The sequence below is a fragment of the Oncorhynchus masou genome, chromosome 16 (genome assembly GCF_036934945.1).
Source record: "Oncorhynchus masou masou isolate Uvic2021 chromosome 16, UVic_Omas_1.1, whole genome shotgun sequence".
NCBI lineage: Eukaryota > Metazoa > Chordata > Actinopteri > Salmoniformes > Salmonidae > Oncorhynchus > Oncorhynchus masou.
This window is the reverse complement of record NC_088227.1, coordinates 8975939-8995621: the sequence shown is the minus strand read 5'-3', so window position 1 is coordinate 8995621 and position 19683 is coordinate 8975939. Positions and strand designations below refer to the sequence as shown.

General features: G+C 48.2%; 1 pseudogene; it reads right to left on the bottom strand.

The window, feature by feature from the left end:
• Positions 1 to 19683, bottom strand: part of LOC135557154 (cilia- and flagella-associated protein 61-like) — a 39973-nt pseudogene that overhangs the window by 12471 nt on the left and 7819 nt on the right.

The window sequence follows — 19683 nt, the reverse complement described above, 5'->3', positions numbered from 1 at the left end:
GGACCCTCTGCTATTGTTAGTGGGCTTCCGTGGGCTTAGTTGTATGGTGCAAAGTGATCTCTCCCTCCGAACCTTGGCTCGCTCCCTATTGATGGGAGCAGTGCGCATATACTCTCGGTTTGGGTGACGCATGTCCCCGGTTGCTTCAACTTGGTTGCAGATCTTTTATCCAGGTGGAACACACTCTCTCAGGAGTGGAGGCTGCCCCCTGGTGGTCTCTTAGGTATAGGACATTTTCGGCAGACTGAAGTAGACCTTTACGCAACGCGAGAAAACGTGCAGTGTCGTCCTTTAGGCGTTTCTGCCAGTGTTTCTGATTTAACTTTTTTTTTAAAATTGTAGCTATTGTTGTAGCTCCCCGTTGGCCCAGGCAGCCTTGGTTCGTGGAGATCGTTCACCTTTTAGGTGGGGACCTGTGGCAACTCCCAACAGGGACCTGTTGTCCCAGGCGCACCTTTTGTCCCAGGCGCACCTGTTGTCCCAGGCTGGAGATTTGGCTCCTATGGGCCTGGCACCTGAGAAGGCCAATCTGAAGACTAGAGGTTTACCTCTGAATGTTATTACTACCATTCAGTCTGCAAGGGCGCCCTCCATGAGAGGACTGTGTGGGTATAAGTGGCAAGCGCTTGAGCTCTGGTGCCAAGAGAAAAGACTTGTTCCTTTTCAGTGTGCGGTGAGGGACAGCCGTATATCCCTACAGGAGCTTTTGGAGCAGGGACAGGCATTCTGAACATTAAAAGTGTCCATGGCCACTATCTCAGCAGGTCATGTGGGAATTGCCTCACTGTGTCTTGCGCATTGTTTAAAGGGTTGACTAGAGGAAATATTTGTGCTGCGGCAAGTTGGGCATCACTACACACTTCTGTCGTTTGTATTTGTATTTATTATGGATTCCCATTAGCTGCTGCCAAAGCAGCAGCTACTCTTCCTGGGGTCCAGCAAAAAACATTACAATACATTCACAGATTTCACAACACACTCTGTGCCCTCAGCCCCCTACTCCACCACTACCACATATCTACATTACTAAATCCATGTATGTATGTTATCATGTGTGTGTATGCATGTGTCTGTGCCTATGTTTGTGATGCTTCACAGTCCCCGCTGTTCCAAAAGGTGTTTTTTTAATCTGTTTTTTTTATTTTTTATTTAATTTTACTGCTGGCATCAGTTACTTGATGTGGAATAGAGTTCCATGTAGTCATGGCTCTATGTAGTACTGTGTGCATCCCAAAGTCTGTTATGAACTTGAGGACTGTGAAGAGACCTCTTGTGGGATATGCATGGGTGTTCGAGCTGTGTGCCAGTAGTTTAGACAGACAGTTCGGTGCATTCAACAAGTCAATACATCTCATAAATAGTAGTGATGAAGTCAATCTCTATTCCACTTTCAGCCAGGAGAGATTGACATGCATATCATTAATATTAGCTCTGTGTGTACATCCAAGGGCCAGCCGTGCTGCCCTGTTCTGAGCCAATTGCAATTTTCCTAAATCCTTTTTTGTGGCACCTGACCACACGACTGAACAGTAGTCAAGGTGCGACAAAACTAGGGTCTGTAGGACCTGCCTTGTTGATAGACAGACTTCTCCCCATCTTAGCTACTACTGCATCAATATGTTTCGACCATGATAGCTTACAATCTAGGGTTACTCCAAGCAGTTTAGTCATCTCAACATGCTCAATTTACACATTTGATTTATTACAAGATTTAGTTGAGGTTTAGGGTTTAGTGAGTGTTTTTTGTTCCAAATGCAATGCTTTTAGTTTTAGAAATATTTAGGGCCAACTTGTTCCTTGCCACCCACTCTGAAACTAACTGCAGCTATTTGCTGAGTGTTGCAGTCATTTCAGTCACTGTAGTAGCCAACGTGTATAGTGCTGAGATCCGCATACATTGGATGTCAATGCTCCCTGTCAGGATTTGGCCAGGGTTGTTCCGGGTTTTTGTCAGTAGATGTCCCCATTGTGCTTTTTGTCCCTATGTTTTTCCCTTGATCCCCATTATTATTTGCACCTGTGTCTCGTTTCCCCTGATTGTATTTAAACCCTTTGTTTCCCTCAGTTCTGTGCTCTGTATTTGTATGTTAGCACCCTGCCCTAGTGTTCTGTGTGCTCTTGTCGATTCCGGGTGAAGTTCTTGTGGTATTCTGTTTTTTTGTTTTTGTTTATTTTTGGTGAGTTTCTTTTGAGGTCTTTTTGTGTTTTTTCCTACCACCTTTTGGATTTGCCATTTTTTTGTTTTTTAGGATTTTTTCTTTATTAAATACACCGTCTTAAGTACTGCTGTGTCTGCCTCATCTTCTGGGTTCTGCTGTCTATTCGTGGCTCAGTTGGTTAAGTGACTGTTTCTCACTCCGGAGACCCAGGTTCGAAACCGGGTCCTGACAGAAACACAGAGCCAAAAATGAACCCAGAGGCAGCCAGTTCCCAGGACCTTTTTGCCACGCTGTCCCACCACCAGGAGACTGTCCAACGCCACGAAGCCGCCCTGGTTCAGCAAGAGGCCTTAATGGCTAGACATTCTCATCTTCTGTCGGAGATGCTGACTTCCATTAAGCAAATATCTGATCGACTTACCCCGGCAACAGTTTCCGTCCCAGTACCTCAGGTTCACGTACCCATGGCAGTTAACCCCTGGCTGAACCTCGTCTTCCACCTCCCCAACGGTTCTCAGGTGATCCAAGTGCTTGTAAAGGCTTTCTCACTCAATGTTCTCTCTCCTTTGAGCTGCAACCCTCGTCGTTTCCCACCGACCGGTCTAAGATCGCATATATCATCACCCTGCTGTCGGAAAAAGCCCTGGCCTGGGCTACTGCTGTGTGGGATGCCCATAGTTCCTGCTGTGCCAGCTACTCTGCCTTTGCTGAGGAATTCAAACGAGTGTTTCAAGGCCCAAGCAGTGGTTCTGACTCAGCCAAACAGCTCCTGACTCTCCATCAAGGTTGGCGCAGCGTGACGGACTATGCCATCCAGTTCCGCACGGTGGCAGCAGCGAGTGGCTGGAACAACGAGGCGCTCACGGTGTGCTTTCTGAAAGGCCTTTCCGACACTATCCAAGATGAACTGGCCACTCGGGAACCACCGGACAATCTCGAGTCCCTGATCAAGTTGGCCTCACGCATTGACCAGCGTCTGAGAGAGAGAGAACTCAACCGTAGACCTCTAGCTCCTATCAGTCCCAGCTCCGAGTCCCCACCTTTATCATCGCTGGCTCCACCGGAACCCATGCAGATTGGACGCATCTCCCAGGCTGAGAGAGACCGCCGGATGAGGGAGCGACGCTGTCTATATTGCGGCAAACCGGGCCATTTCCGTTCCACGTGTCCCGGGCTCCAGGGAAACGCTCTGTCCCGTACAGACCGGGGGAACTGTAACGGGAAACATAACCTCCTCCCATCCGTCCAACTCCCGTCTGCTCATTCCAGTCACCCTCTCCTGGGACAACCACAAGCTTCACCTTCAAGCCTTGGTAGACTCTGGAGCCGCAGGTAACTTCATGGATGGTGTCTGGGCGAAGGAGAATGGCGTTCCCTCTGAACCTCTAAGTGACCCCATAAGGGTTACTACATTGGATGGAAGCCCTTTGGGATCTGGACTTGTCACTCATGTCACTACCTCCTTGAGACTTTCAGTTTCACAACACCAGGAATTGATGAACTTTCATTTGATCTCCTGTTCCGAGTTCCCTCTCGTCCTTGGATACCCCTGGCTTCACAGCCATAACCCTCACATCGACTGGTCTGTGGGCACTATCAAGCAGTGGGGTCCTACGTGCCAAGCTACTTGTATTTTCCAGAATTCCCGAGTTCTACTCCCGAGTCTTTAGAATCCATCGACCTGACCCGAGTTCCCGAGTGTTACCATGACCTCAAACTGGTGTTTAGCAAACAGAGGGCCACCATGCTACCACCCCATAGACCTTACGATTGTCCCATCGACCTGTTTCCGGGCACTTGCCCCCCCAGGGGTCGGATCTTTTCCCTATCTCCACCCGAACGAGCTGCTATGGATACCTACATCAAGGACGCTCTGGAAGCAGGCCTCATGCGTCCATCCACCTCCCCGGCGGGAGCAGGGTTTTTCTTTGTGGCCAAGAAAAATCTGGAGTATATCCAGCAGGCGAAGCGGTTGAACTCTAGACAAGCTAGATGGTCTCTTTTCTTCAATCGATTCCAGTTTATCCTCACCTATCGGCCCGGGTCGAAGAATCTCAAACCGGATGCCCTGTCCCGAGTCTACGCTCCTGCCATTCGAGATGACACGGACATGCCTGTCCTTCCTGCTGCTAAGATTGTGGCTCCGATCTCGTGGCAAGTTGAGGATACCGTGAGACGTGCTCAAGCTAGCGAACCGGACCCTAAAGGAGGCCCTGCCAATCGGTTGTTTGTCCCCAAGGCAGTGAGGACTCAGGTCCTTCTGTGGGGGCACTCCTCTCGCCTCACCTGTCATCCGGGCGTAGGTCGCACCTTGGAGTTCATCCAGCGTAAGTTCTGGTGGCCTACCATAAGAGAAGACGTTGCCACTTTTGTCAATGCCTGCCCCGTGTGCTGCCAGGGCAAATCTTCTCACCTCCGCCCTCAAGGACTCCTTCACCCTTTACCTGTTCCCCACAGACCCTGGTCCCATATCTCATTGGACTTTATTACTGGACTTCCTCCATCCCATGGCAATACTACTATCCTAGTCATAATCGACAGGTTTTCAAAGGCGGCCAGGTTCGTCCCTCTGACTAAGTTACCTTCTGCCAAGGAAACGGCTGAGTTGGTAATTAATCATGTGTTCCGAGTCTTCGGCATTCCTCAAGATGTGGTTTCTGACAGAGGTCCCCAGTTCGCCTCAAGGTTTTGGAAGGCCTTCTGCCAACTCATGGGGGCTTCTGCCAGTCTATCTTCAGGGTACCATCCGGAGTCCAACGGCCAAACAGAGAGGATGAATCAAGAGCTGGAAACCACCCTCCGATGTATGACTCGTGACAACCCGTCCACATGGTCATCCTTTATTGTTTGGGCCGAATACGCGCACAACACCTTGCGCTCCTCCTCCACTGGTATGTCCCCGCACGAGTGTCAGTTTGGCTATGCTCCTCCATTGTTCCCGGACCAGGAGGCAGAAGTCAGAGTGCCTTCAGCCTTGAGGTTCGTCAGACGCTGTCGGCTTATGTGGAGGAAGACCCGTCTTAATCTGATGCGTTCCTCACAGAGGTATCAACAACAAGCCAACAGACGTCGCCGTCCCGGGCCTACCCTGCGCCCCGGCCAGAGAGTCTGGCTTTCCACAAGAGACTTACCTCTACGGGTGGAGTCTCGCAAGCTGTCCCAAAAATACATCGGTCCCTTCAAGGTTGCCAGGAGAGTTAACCCAGTTTCTTATCGCCTACACTTACCCAGATCCCTTAAGATTAATCCCACATTTCATGTGTCATTGTTAAAACCTGTTGTTTTTTCCCCTTGTCCCGGCAGACAGACCTCCCCTCCGCCTCGTGTCATTGGAGGCCAGCCGCTTATATACCGTCCACCGGATACTGGATTCCCGCCGGGTGCAGCGGTCCTGGCAGTATCTGGTGGACTGGGAAGGCTACGGTCCTGAGGAGCGCTCCTGGGTTCCTGCCAAAGACATCCTGGACCCTGACCTCATTCGTCAGTTCAGGGCCCTCCACCCTGAGAGAGCTGGTAGGAACGTCAGGAGCCATTCCTAGGGGGGGATTCTGTCAGGATTTGGCCAGGGTTGTTCCGGGTTTTTGTCAGTAGATGTCCCCATTGTGCTTTTTGTCCCTATGTTTTTCCCTTGATCCCCATTATTATTTGCACCTGTGTCTCGTTTCCCCTGATTGTATTTAAACCCTTTGTTTCCCTCAGTTCTGTGCTCTGTGTTTGTATGTTAGCACCCTGCCCTAGTGTTCTGTGTGCTCTTGTCGATTCCGGGTGAAGTTCTTGTGGTATTCTGTTTTTTTGTTTTTGTTTATTTTTGGTGAGTTTCTTTTGAGGTCTTTTTGTGTTTTTTCCTACCACCTTTTGGATTTGCCATTTTTTTGTTTTTTAGGATTTTTTCTTTATTAAATACACCGTCTTAAGTACTGCTGTGTCTGCCTCATCTTCTGGGTTCTGCTGTCTATTCGTGGCTCAGTTGGTTAAGTGACTGTTTCTCACTCCGGAGACCCAGGTTCAAAACCGGGTCCTGACACTCCCTGTGTAGCCCACAGTGTGCTTATGGCTGGGACAGGGGAAAGTCACTAGGCAGCATTCGTGTGCACAATACCCAGACCGCCGCATCTGGCCGGGACAAGTCTGGGGGGTCTGACATCGGCCATTTCATTTAGTATCCATTGGGGTTGGGTTTGGGCGTGATTATATTTCCCCATAGTATGTTTTACCCAAGTTGACTGACTGAAAGGGAACGTAAAGTTATGACTATAACTACTGTTTCCTGAAGGAGGGAAACAAGGTACAACATATCTTCGGCCCAGCACTGCCCGTTCCTGAGCTCGGTGAAGAGCGGTATTTAATTGAAGGAAGGAATGAATCCGAGCCTCACGCTTATCACCTGTGGAAGGCGGGGCTTCCAGCGAGGCGTTTTAAGTTCCTCGGCGTACACATCATGGACAAACTGAAATGGTCCAACCACACAGACAGCATCGTGGTGAAGAAGGCGCAGCAGCGCCTCTTCAACCTCAGGAGGCTGAAGAAATTTGGCTTGTCACCAAAAACACTCACAAACTTTTACAGATGCACAATCGAGAGCATCCTGTCGGGCTGTATCACCACCTGGTACAGTAACTGCTTCGCCCATAACCGTAAGGCTCTCCAGAGGGTAGTGAGGAATGCACAACGCATCACCGGGGGCAAACTACCTGCCCTCCAGGACACCTACACCACCCGATGTCACCGAGAGACTGAAAAACAGCTTTTATCTCAAGGCCATCAGACTGTTAAACAGCCATCACTGACATTGAGTGGCTGCTGCCAACATACTGACTCAACTCCAGCCACTTTAATAATGGAAACAATTATATAATACATGTATCACTAGCCACTTTAAACAATGCCACTTCATATGTTTACATACCCTACATTACTCATCTTATATGCATATACTGTACTCTATACCATCTACTGCATCTTGCCATCTTGATGTAATGTATCACTAGCCACTTTAAAAAAACTTTTCTCTTTGCTTATTTGAGCTGTTTTTGCCATAATAGTATTTTACCAAATAGGGCTATCTTACCTCTACCTTGTCACAACACAACTGATTGGCTCAAACGCATTAAGAAAGAAAGAAATTCCACAAATTAACTTTTAACAACCTGTTATTAATTGAAATGCATTACAGGTGACTACTGCATGAAGCTGGTTGAGAGAATGCCAATAGTGTGCAAAGCTGCCATCAAGGCAAAGGGTGGCTACTTTGAAGAATCTCAAATATAAAATATATTTTGATTTGTTTGACACTTTTTTGGTTTCTACATAATTCCATATGTGTTATTTCATAGTTTTGATGTCTTCACTATTATTCTACAATGTAGAAAATAGTACAAATAAAGAAAAACCACGGAATGAGTAGGTGTGTCCAAACTTTTGACTGGTACTGTACATGCCCTCAGCAAGCAGCTGAGAGTGACTAGTGACGACGGGGATCGAGGCGGCAAGCAGCGTTACACACATCCATGCTACTGTCCTGTATTCAGTCTCTAGGCTTCATAGGAAACCAGAAAAAGAGCTTTCTGGCACAGTCTCACTGCATTCTGTTGACTCGCTCATGTATCATGCTTTTCTATCCCAATGGAGGGTGTCCGGGCTCCGGCTCTGCTTAGCTTCATTTTGGCTACATTTCGGCTGGGTCACTCAGTGCGTTTTCTCCAGTGCCTACACCTACTGGGAATGATGGCTTCTGCAATGGAAGTCGCTCCCATGGGGCTATTGTTGATGCGGCCCTTCCAGCTCTGAGTGCTAGCCACTCACTTGGACTCATCTTGCAGCCTAAGTCGGTCACTTCGGGTGACCCAGTGGTTGGGACCCTCTGCTATTGTTAGTGGGCTTCCGTGGGCTTAGTTGTATGGTGCAAAGTGATCTCTCCCTCCGAACCTTGGCTCGCTCCCTATTGATGGGAGCAGTGCGCATATACTCTCGGTTTGGGTGACGCATGTCCCCGGTTGCTTCAACTTGGTTGCAGATCTTTTATCCAGGTGGAACACACTCTCTCAGGAGTGGAGGCTGCCCCCCTGGTGGTCTCTTAGGTATAGGACATTTTCGGCAGACTGAAGTAGACCTTTACGCAACGCGAGAAAACGTGCAGTGTCGTCCTTTAGGCGTTTCTGCCAGTGTTTCTGATTTAACTTTTTTTTTTAAATTGTAGCTATTGTTGTAGCTCCCCGTTGGCCCAGGCAGCCTTGGTTCGTGGAGATCGTTCACCTTTTAGGTGGGGACCTGTGGCAACTCCCAACAGGGACCTGTTGTCCCAGGCGCACCTTTTGTCCCAGGCGCACCTGTTGTCCCAGGCTGGAGATTTGGCTCCTATGGGCCTGGCACCTGAGAAGGCCAATCTGAAGACTAGAGGTTTACCTCTGAATGTTATTACTACCATTCAGTCTGCAAGGGCGCCCTCCATGAGAGGACTGTGTGGGTATAAGTGGCAAGCGCTTGAGCTCTGGTGCCAAGAGAAAAGACTTGTTCCTTTTCAGTGTGCGGTGAGGGACAGCCGTATATCCCTACAGGAGCTTTTGGAGCAGGGACAGGCATTCTGAACATTAAAAGTGTCCATGGCCACTATCTCAGCAGGTCATGTGGGAATTGCCTCACTGTGTCTTGCGCATTGTTTAAAGGGTTGACTAGAGGAAATATTTGTGCTGCGGCAAGTTGGGCATCACTACACACTTCTGTCGTTTGTATTTGTATTTATTATGGATTCCCATTAGCTGCTGCCAAAGCAGCAGCTACTCTTCCTGGGGTCCAGCAAAAAACATTACAATACATTCACAGATTTCACAACACACTCTGTGCCCTCAGCCCCCTACTCCACCACTACCACATATCTACATTACTAAATCCATGTATGTATGTTATCATGTGTGTGTATGCATGTGTCTGTGCCTATGTTTGTGATGCTTCACAGTCCCCGCTGTTCCAAAAGGTGTTTTTTTAATCTGTTTTTTTTATTTTTTATTTAATTTTACTGCTGGCATCAGTTACTTGATGTGGAATAGAGTTCCATGTAGTCATGGCTCTATGTAGTACTGTGTGCATCCCAAAGTCTGTTATGAACTTGAGGACTGTGAAGAGACCTCTTGTGGGATATGCATGGGTGTTCGAGCTGTGTGCCAGTAGTTTAGACAGACAGTTCGGTGCATTCAACAAGTCAATACATCTCATAAATAGTAGTGATGAAGTCAATCTCTATTCCACTTTCAGCCAGGAGAGATTGACATGCATATCATTAATATTAGCTCTGTGTGTACATCCAAGGGCCAGCCGTGCTGCCCTGTTCTGAGCCAATTGCAATTTTCCTAAATCCTTTTTTGTGGCACCTGACCACACGACTGAACAGTAGTCAAGGTGCGACAAAACTAGGGTCTGTAGGACCTGCCTTGTTGATAGACAGACTTCTCCCCATCTTAGCTACTACTGCATCAATATGTTTCGACCATGATAGCTTACAATCTAGGGTTACTCCAAGCAGTTTAGTCATCTCAACATGCTCAATTTACACATTTGATTTATTACAAGATTTAGTTGAGGTTTAGGGTTTAGTGAGTGTTTTTGTTCCAAATGCAATGCTTTTAGTTTTAGAAATATTTAGGGCCAACTTGTTCCTTGCCACCCACTCTGAAACTAACTGCAGCTATTTGCTGAGTGTTGCAGTCATTTCAGTCACTGTAGTAGCCAACGTGTATAGTGCTGAGATCCGCATACATTGGATGTCAATGCTCCCTGTCAGGATTTGGCCAGGGTTGTTCCGGGTTTTTGTCAGTAGATGTCCCCATTGTGCTTTTTGTCCCTATGTTTTTCCCTTGATCCCCATTATTATTTGCACCTGTGTCTCGTTTCCCCTGATTGTATTTAAACCCTTTGTTTCCCTCAGTTCTGTGCTCTGTATTTGTATGTTAGCACCCTGCCCTAGTGTTCTGTGTGCTCTTGTCGATTCCGGGTGAAGTTCTTGTGGTATTCTGTTTTTTTGTTTTTGTTTATTTTTGGTGAGTTTCTTTTGAGGTCTTTTTGTGTTTTTTCCTACCACCTTTTGGATTTGCCATTTTTTTGTTTTTTAGGATTTTTTCTTTATTAAATACACCGTCTTAAGTACTGCTGTGTCTGCCTCATCTTCTGGGTTCTGCTGTCTATTCGTGGCTCAGTTGGTTAAGTGACTGTTTCTCACTCCGGAGACCCAGGTTCGAAACCGGGTCCTGACAGAAACACAGAGCCAAAAATGAACCCAGAGGCAGCCAGTTCCCAGGACCTTTTGCCACGCTGTCCCACCACCAGGAGACTGTCCAACGCCACGAAGCCGCCCTGGTTCAGCAAGAGGCCTTAATGGCTAGACATTCTCATCTTCTGTCGGAGATGCTGACTTCCATTAAGCAAATATCTGATCGACTTACCCCGGCAACAGTTTCCGTCCCAGTACCTCAGGTTCACGTACCCATGGCAGTTAACCCCCTGGCTGAACCTCGTCTTCCACCTCCCCAACGGTTCTCAGGTGATCCAAGTGCTTGTAAAGGCTTTCTCACTCAATGTTCTCTCTCCTTTGAGCTGCAACCCTCGTCGTTTCCCACCGACCGGTCTAAGATCGCATATATCATCACCCTGCTGTCGGAAAAAGCCCTGGCCTGGGCTACTGCTGTGTGGGATGCCCATAGTTCCTGCTGTGCCAGCTACTCTGCCTTTGCTGAGGAATTCAAACGAGTGTTTCAAGGCCCAAGCAGTGGTTCTGACTCAGCCAAACAGCTCCTGACTCTCCATCAAGGTTGGCGCAGCGTGACGGACTATGCCATCCAGTTCCGCACGGTGGCAGCAGCGAGTGGCTGGAACAACGAGGCGCTCACGGTGTGCTTTCTGAAAGGCCTTTCCGACACTATCCAAGATGAACTGGCCACTCGGGAACCACCGGACAATCTCGAGTCCCTGATCAAGTTGGCCTCACGCATTGACCAGCGTCTGAGAGAGAGAGAACTCAACCGTAGACCTCTAGCTCCTATCAGTCCCAGCTCCGAGTCCCCACCTTTATCATCGCTGGCTCCACCGGAACCCATGCAGATTGGACGCATCTCCCAGGCTGAGAGAGACCGCCGGATGAGGGAGCGACGCTGTCTATATTGCGGCAAACCGGGCCATTTCCGTTCCACGTGTCCCGGGCTCCAGGGAAACGCTCTGTCCCGTACAGACCGGGGGAACTGTAACGGGAAACATAACCTCCTCCCATCCGTCCAACTCCCGTCTGCTCATTCCAGTCACCCTCTCCTGGGACAACCACAAGCTTCACCTTCAAGCCTTGGTAGACTCTGGAGCCGCAGGTAACTTCATGGATGGTGTCTGGGCGAAGGAGAATGGCGTTCCCTCTGAACCTCTAAGTGACCCCATAAGGGTTACTACATTGGATGGAAGCCCTTTGGGATCTGGACTTGTCACTCATGTCACTACCTCCTTGAGACTTTCAGTTTCACAACACCAGGAATTGATGAACTTTCATTTGATCTCCTGTTCCGAGTTCCCTCTCGTCCTTGGATACCCCTGGCTTCACAGCCATAACCCTCACATCGACTGGTCTGTGGGCACTATCAAGCAGTGGGGTCCTACGTGCCAAGCTACTTGTATTTTCCAGAATTCCCGAGTTCTACTCCCGAGTCTTTAGAATCCATCGACCTGACCCGAGTTCCCGAGTGTTACCATGACCTCAAACTGGTGTTTAGCAAACAGAGGGCCACCATGCTACCACCCCATAGACCTTACGATTGTCCCATCGACCTGTTTCCGGGCACTTGCCCCCCAGGGGTCGGATCTTTTCCCTATCTCCACCCGAACGAGCTGCTATGGATACCTACATCAAGGACGCTCTGGAAGCAGGCCTCATGCGTCCATCCACCTCCCCGGCGGGAGCAGGGTTTTTCTTTGTGGCCAAGAAAGACGGTGGATTACGTCCTTGCATCGACTACCGGGGACTCAATGACATAACCGTCCGTAACCGTTACCCGCTACCCCTTATGGCCACAGCCTTCGAGCTGCTCCAGGAAGCAGTTGTTTTCACTAAGCTTGACCTGCGGAACGCAAACCATCTTGTGCGGATCAGACCTGGTGACGAGTGGAAGACCGCTTTCAACACGCCTACTGGTCACTATGAATACTTGGTGATGCCCTTCGGCCTGACCAACGCCCCAGCGGTGTTCCAAGCGCTCATAAACGATATGCTTAGGGATGTGCTTAACATATTTGTGTTCGTTTACTTGGATGACATCCTCATCTTTTCGAGCTCCCTTCAAGAACACACTAAGCATGTCAGACAAGTACTCAAACGCCTCCTGGACAGCCATCTGTACGTTAAGCCGGAAAAATGTGAATTCCATTCATCCCGAGTACAATTCCTGGGATTTGTAGTGGAACCCGGTCGAGTCCAAATGGACCCTAGGAAGGTAGGGGCGGTAGCGGATTGGCCCACCCCCAAATCCGTTAAGGATGTTCAGCGTTTCCTGGGCTTCACAAACTTTTACCGCAAGTTCATCAAGAACTTCAGTTTGGTGGCAGCTCCTCTCTCAGCTTTAACCAAAGGTGGCAATGCAAGGTTTTTGTGGGGAAGAGAAGCTGAGACGGCCTTCCAAGGACTCAAGCAGCGCGTCCTCTCTGCTCCCATCCTGATACTACCGACTACGGATGAACCATTTGTGGTGGAGGTAGACGCATCAGAGGTTGGTGTTGGAGCTGTCCTGTCTCAGAGGGGTGAAGACAAGAAGCTTCATCCGTGCGCTTTCTTCTCACACCGGCTTACCCCGACTGAGAGGAACTACGATGTGGGGGATCGTGAACTCCTAGCGGTTAAGATGGCATTGAAGGAATGGAGACACTGGCTCGAGGGGGCTTCTCACCCGTTTCAAGTGCTTACGGACCACAAAAATCTGGAGTATATCCAGCAGGCGAAGCGGTTGAACTCTAGACAAGCTAGATGGTCTCTTTTCTTCAATCGATTCCAGTTTATCCTCACCTATCGGCCCGGGTCGAAGAATCTCAAACCGGATGCCCTGTCCCGAGTCTACGCTCCTGCCATTCGAGATGACACGGACATGCCTGTCCTTCCTGCTGCTAAGATTGTGGCTCCGATCTCGTGGCAAGTTGAGGATACCGTGAGACGTGCTCAAGCTAGCGAACCGGACCCTAAAGGAGGCCCTGCCAATCGGTTGTTTGTCCCCAAGGCAGTGAGGACTCAGGTCCTTCTGTGGGGGCACTCCTCTCGCCTCACCTGTCATCCGGGCGTAGGTCGCACCTTGGAGTTCATCCAGCGTAAGTTCTGGTGGCCTACCATAAGAGAAGACGTTGCCACTTTTGTCAATGCCTGCCCCGTGTGCTGCCAGGGCAAATCTTCTCACCTCCGCCCTCAAGGACTCCTTCACCCTTTACCTGTTCCCCACAGACCCTGGTCCCATATCTCATTGGACTTTATTACTGGACTTCCTCCATCCCATGGCAATACTACTATCCTAGTCATAATCGACAGGTTTTCAAAGGCGGCCAGGTTCGTCCCTCTGACTAAGTTACCTTCTGCCAAGGAAACGGCTGAGTTGGTAATTAATCATGTGTTCCGAGTCTTCGGCATTCCTCAAGATGTGGTTTCTGACAGAGGTCCCCAGTTCGCCTCAAGGTTTTGGAAGGCCTTCTGCCAACTCATGGGGGCTTCTGCCAGTCTATCTTCAGGGTACCATCCGGAGTCCAACGGCCAAACAGAGAGGATGAATCAAGAGCTGGAAACCACCCTCCGATGTATGACTCGTGACAACCCGTCCACATGGTCATCCTTTATTGTTTGGGCCGAATACGCGCACAACACCTTGCGCTCCTCCTCCACTGGTATGTCCCCGCACGAGTGTCAGTTTGGCTATGCTCCTCCATTGTTCCCGGACCAGGAGGCAGAAGTCAGAGTGCCTTCAGCCTTGAGGTTCGTCAGACGCTGTCGGCTTATGTGGAGGAAGACCCGTCTTAATCTGATGCGTTCCTCACAGAGGTATCAACAACAAGCCAACAGACGTCGCCGTCCCGGGCCTACCCTGCGCCCCGGCCAGAGAGTCTGGCTTTCCACAAGAGACTTACCTCTACGGGTGGAGTCTCGCAAGCTGTCCCAAAAATACATCGGTCCCTTCAAGGTTGCCAGGAGAGTTAACCCAGTTTCTTATCGCCTACACTTACCCAGATCCCTTAAGATTAATCCCACATTTCATGTGTCATTGTTAAAACCTGTTGTTTTTTCTCCCCTTGTCCCGGCAGACAGACCTCCCCCTCCGCCTCGTGTCATTGGAGGCCAGCCGGCTTATACCGTCCACCGGATACTGGATTCCCGCCGGGTGCAGCGGTCCTGGCAGTATCTGGTGGACTGGGAAGGCTACGGTCCTGAGGAGCGCTCCTGGGTTCCTGCCAAAGACATCCTGGACCCTGACCTCATTCGTCAGTTCAGGGCCCTCCACCCTGAGAGAGCTGGTAGGAACGTCAGGAGCCATTCCTAGGGGGGGATTCTGTCAGGATTTGGCCAGGGTTGTTCCGGGTTTTTGTCAGTAGATGTCCCCATTGTGCTTTTTGTCCCTATGTTTTTCCCTTGATCCCCATTATTATTTGCACCTGTGTCTCGTTTCCCCTGATTGTATTTAAACCCTTTGTTTCCCTCAGTTCTGTGCTCTGTGTTTGTATGTTAGCACCCTGCCCTAGTGTTCTGTGTGCTCTTGTCGATTCCGGGTGAAGTTCTTGTGGTATTCTGTTTTTTTGTTTTTGTTTATTTTTGGTGAGTTTCTTTTGAGGTCTTTTTGTGTTTTTTCCTACCACCTTTTGGATTTGCCATTTTTTTGTTTTTTAGGATTTTTTCTTTATTAAATACACCGTCTTAAGTACTGCTGTGTCTGCCTCATCTTCTGGGTTCTGCTGTCTATTCGTGGCTCAGTTGGTTAAGTGACTGTTTCTCACTCCGGAGACCCAGGTTCAAAACCGGGTCCTGACACTCCCTGTGTAGCCCACAGTGTGCTTATGGCTGGGACAGGGGAAAGTCACTAGGCAGCATTCGTGTGCACAATACCCAGACCGCCGCATCTGGCCGGGACAAGTCTGGGGGGTCTGACATCGGCCATTTCATTTAGTATCCATTGGGGTTGGGTTTGGGCGTGATTATATTTCCCCATAGTATGTTTTACCCAAGTTGACTGACTGAAAGGGAACGTAAAGTTATGACTATAACTACTGTTTCCTGAAGGAGGGAAACAAGGTACAACATATCTTCGGCCCAGCACTGCCCGTTCCTGAGCTCGGTGAAGAGCGGTATTTAATTGAAGGAAGGAATGAATCCGAGCCTCACGCTTATCACCTGTGGAAGGCGGGGCTTCCAGCGAGGCGCATTTTTCATTGGCCTTGACAGGCGTGATTGTAGATCCTTCAACCGAAGTTGCGAGATTGCGACTCCCCCATAGTATGTTGTACATTGTTTCCTTTCTTCAGGGAACAGTAGTTACAGTCATAACATTACTTTTTCTGGTGAACAGAGAATAATCGCTCCAATTTTCCATGTTAATCTGAGCCAAAAGGTGGGTTTAACTCCCAGCACTGAGGCATTAAGGCCTGTGATTGGGCTCTGGACACGACCAAATCACCAGCTCCTGGCTTTCTGTCTGTCTGTTATCAGACGCTGACAGACGACCGCTGTGACCCCGGCGCCCCACTCCCCCCACCCCACTGACCACCAGGCAGAGAGGCAGAGCAGTCCCATCACCTCTTTATCTGCCTGCCCCCCCCCCCAACTCTGACCCTGTCGCACTGAGTAATGGAGGAGGGGGGTGGGCTGCATGGAGGGGGATGGAAAGCTGGAGGCCAGCCGTTTGGGTTGGCCTGATAAGGGGGCCCAGCAGGGCCCAAGCTGATCCATCACTCACCCAGGCCCACTGCTAGCAGAGCCTCGCCATTATTTTAGTGGACACTAACTGCCTCATTAGTCAAGTCATTAGTGACAGCAAACACAGATCGCTGCAGAAGATCCCTGACAGGAGAACAGTGGAGTGGCTAATTAAAGGGCCAGCGCTCGGCCCTCCTGAATGCCAGCCCCAGGCAGCTGTGTGCCCATCGCTCCGCCGCTCCTGCCTGCCAACCCCCTCCCTGCGTTATGCACACGCCCTCCCTCCGCGCTGCTTTCACATCCACACACAATGACCTGGTTGCCTGGCAGTTATCGGCTCATGGTGAATGAGCAGGCCTAAACGTCAAATTGTTTGGAGGAACAGTTAATCTCAAAGATGGGATGAGTGCAAACATAGCAGCGCCTCCACTTTCTAACCGATCAAAGGTCTGGTGACATTTCCAGAGATTGGATTCCTGGAATAAAAGACAAATGCTGGAGAACTCTTTCTGCAAGTGAATGCTGTTGACATACACTTTAGACAAGTGTTTTTACTCGTGGTCATGGAGGGTTGTCGTGTGTGTGTGTGTGTGTGTGTGTGCGTGTGCGTGTGTGTGTGTGTGTTCAGGCTTTCATCCAAGCCTAAAACTATAAAGCCTCATTTATCCAATCGACAAAGCATCAAGACTGTGAGAGGCAAGAATCTGCACACACTGCACGCGCAGATAGATTAAGAAGAGTAAAAAAAAAAAAAGCTTATTTATGACAATGCAAAAAAGACGGTAATAACAAAAGGTGTTGAATTGACGTTTATTTGAAGGTTACCATGAATTCAGAGTAATACCAATAGTAAGCTGGTTGTATACATTGCCTTGGTGGGAAAGGGGATGATAGTGTGTTCACACATGTTGCTCTGGGTGGGTATACCTATTATCCTCTCCACTCATATTTCTACTAATCACTGCTGATAAAGCAGCACAAGCTGCTGCTCTAATACCGACCAGTCACTCCCCACTAATTACAATCATCTGGATGTCATTGAGCCTCCTCTAAAACACACATTTCTTTTTTTTTAAATGCATTTTATTTATCGATTTTCAGATATGAGAAAAGAAAAGAAAAACCGTACAATAACCCCAACCCCTTATTCCCCAACCACCCACCTTTCCCTCCCATCCACCCTCCCATCCACCCACCCATCCCTCCACCAAGGTGTCATACAAATATATCACAGAAAATGTAACAAGACAAAACAATGGGAAAAAATTATATAAAATACAAAAAACGTTATTGTAATTATAGTTGAAATTTATCAGCACAATATATGGCCACTAGATCAGACATGGCCGCTTACTAAAATATACAAGTTACACTATGTAAAAGACAGGCTTTCCACATACTGTATGAATGGGGACCCATGCACAGTGTACCTAGCCTTCTCCAGAGGCAGGGATGACATCACCTCCTTAACCCACTGCATAAAGGAGGGAGGCTTTGCCCTGATCTAGGGGAAGTACTCCAAAAATAGTATTGAATGGGTTGGGGCTAATAGTTTTGTTACATGTGTGAGAATGGCAAAAAAAAAATGGGGTCCCAGAAGCCACTCAAAGACTGGCACGACCAAAACATCTGTCCCACAGTCGCTGGACTCTGGTGGTATCTCAAACACTTGAGGTCAACATTTGGATATATGTTTGCCAGTCTGTCATTTGAGAATGGAGACGGTGCAAAACGTTGAACTGAATGAGCCTTGTGCAAAATGATGAGGTGTGAGTACGCTCAATACTATGTTGCCATATGTCATCGGGCAGCTTGGCACCCATGTCTTGCTCCCATGCAGATTTTGCATTTGCCCAGGAAGGCAGATTAATGTTCTGTATTAAATCCTAGAATCTGGCGGTTGTGCCCTTCAGAGATGTGTTCAAATCTAAGCACCGCTCAACTGGACCAAAACACACACGAATGCTTGTATACAATTTCTCAATACTTCAAAAAAGGTCAAGCCAGTGTCTGATGACCCCACTACCACAATGATGGTGACTTTTGGTTCCATGGTTAGTTTTCAGTTGATGTGGTTGAGTGCATATGTTGCCTGAGGCGACGTGGCAGAGAGTGTCCGTAAAAGTAAAATATTCATTTGATGATTACTTCAAAAAATGTCTCTCCTAAAATGTTAATATTTCAGTCACTCTAGTATTTTTAACCAATATACAGTACCAGTCAAAAGTTGGGACACACCTACTCCTTCAAGGGTTTTTCTTTATTTTTACTATTTTCTAGAATACAGAAGATACAGAGTACAGAAGATAGCCCTATTTGGTAAAAGACCAAGTCCATATTATAGCAAGAACAACTCAAATAAGCAAAGACAAACAACAGTCCACCATTACTTTAAGACATGAAGGTCAGTCAATCTGAAAAATGTCAAGAACTTTGAACGTTTCTTCAGGTTTAGACGCAAAAACCATCAAGCGCTATGATGAAACTGGCTCTCATGAGAACCTTCACAGGAAAGGAAGACCCAGTTACCACTGCTGCAGAGGACAAGTTCATTAGAGTTAACTGCACCTCAGATTGCAGACCAAATAAATGCTTCACAAAGTTCAAGTAACAGACCCATCGCAACATCAACTGTTCAGATGAGACTACGTGAATCAGGCCTTCATGGTCGAATTGCTGCAAAGAAACCACTACTAAAGGACACCAATAATAAGAAGAGACTTGCTTGGGCCAAGAAACACGAGCAATGGACATTAGACCGGTGGAAATCTGTCCCTTGGTCTGATTAGTCTAAATTTGAGGTTTTTGGTTCCAACCGCTTGGAGCCAAATAAGGTGAATGGATGACAAGGTGAACACAGATAAGGTGAACGGATGATTTCTGCATGTGTGGTCCCACAGTGAAGCATGGAGGAGGAGGTGTGATGGTGTGGGGGTGCTTTGCTGGTGACACTGTCTGATTTATTTAGAATTCAAGGCACACTTAACCAGCATGGCTACCACAGCATTCTGCAGCGATTTGAGCACTAAACTACCTAAAAGAGAGTACCAGCTTTCAACTCAAACATTCTATTATTATTTTAGCAGTGTTTATACCAAACAATATGGACATTTCTTAGTATTATGATGGCGCTACTGGAAGCACTGAGTGAAACTTAAGTGCCAGCGCTCCTACTTAAATACTAACACATTTATTATGGGTACTGACTCTGTTGAAAATAAATGTCCAAAAGTCAGAGCATTCAACACAAGGTACGGAGTGAGAATGGTTGCAGAGAACATTGTGTTATCAACAGAATTGTCCATTTCTCCAAATTCTTCCATGGACCACTACTAACCACACAGTGATCTTAGAGCGCTAACTGGTCTTTGAGCATTCAGAATGAGCTAGATTGGTTTCCCTGCACACCTTGTTGGATGGAAAATGGCAGCACACCACAAAGGAAGTGGGAACGGGTGTGGAATGAACCTTTGAGTAATAGTTATGTTACTTCCGTTTTCTAAAAGAACACGTCAACAAAACGTAAATGCAAACTCTTCATGTGAAAATGAGCAAATGTTATCAAACCTATGTAATTAAAGTGCAAGGAGCATTGTCAGTTCAGCTATTGACATCTTTATTTAG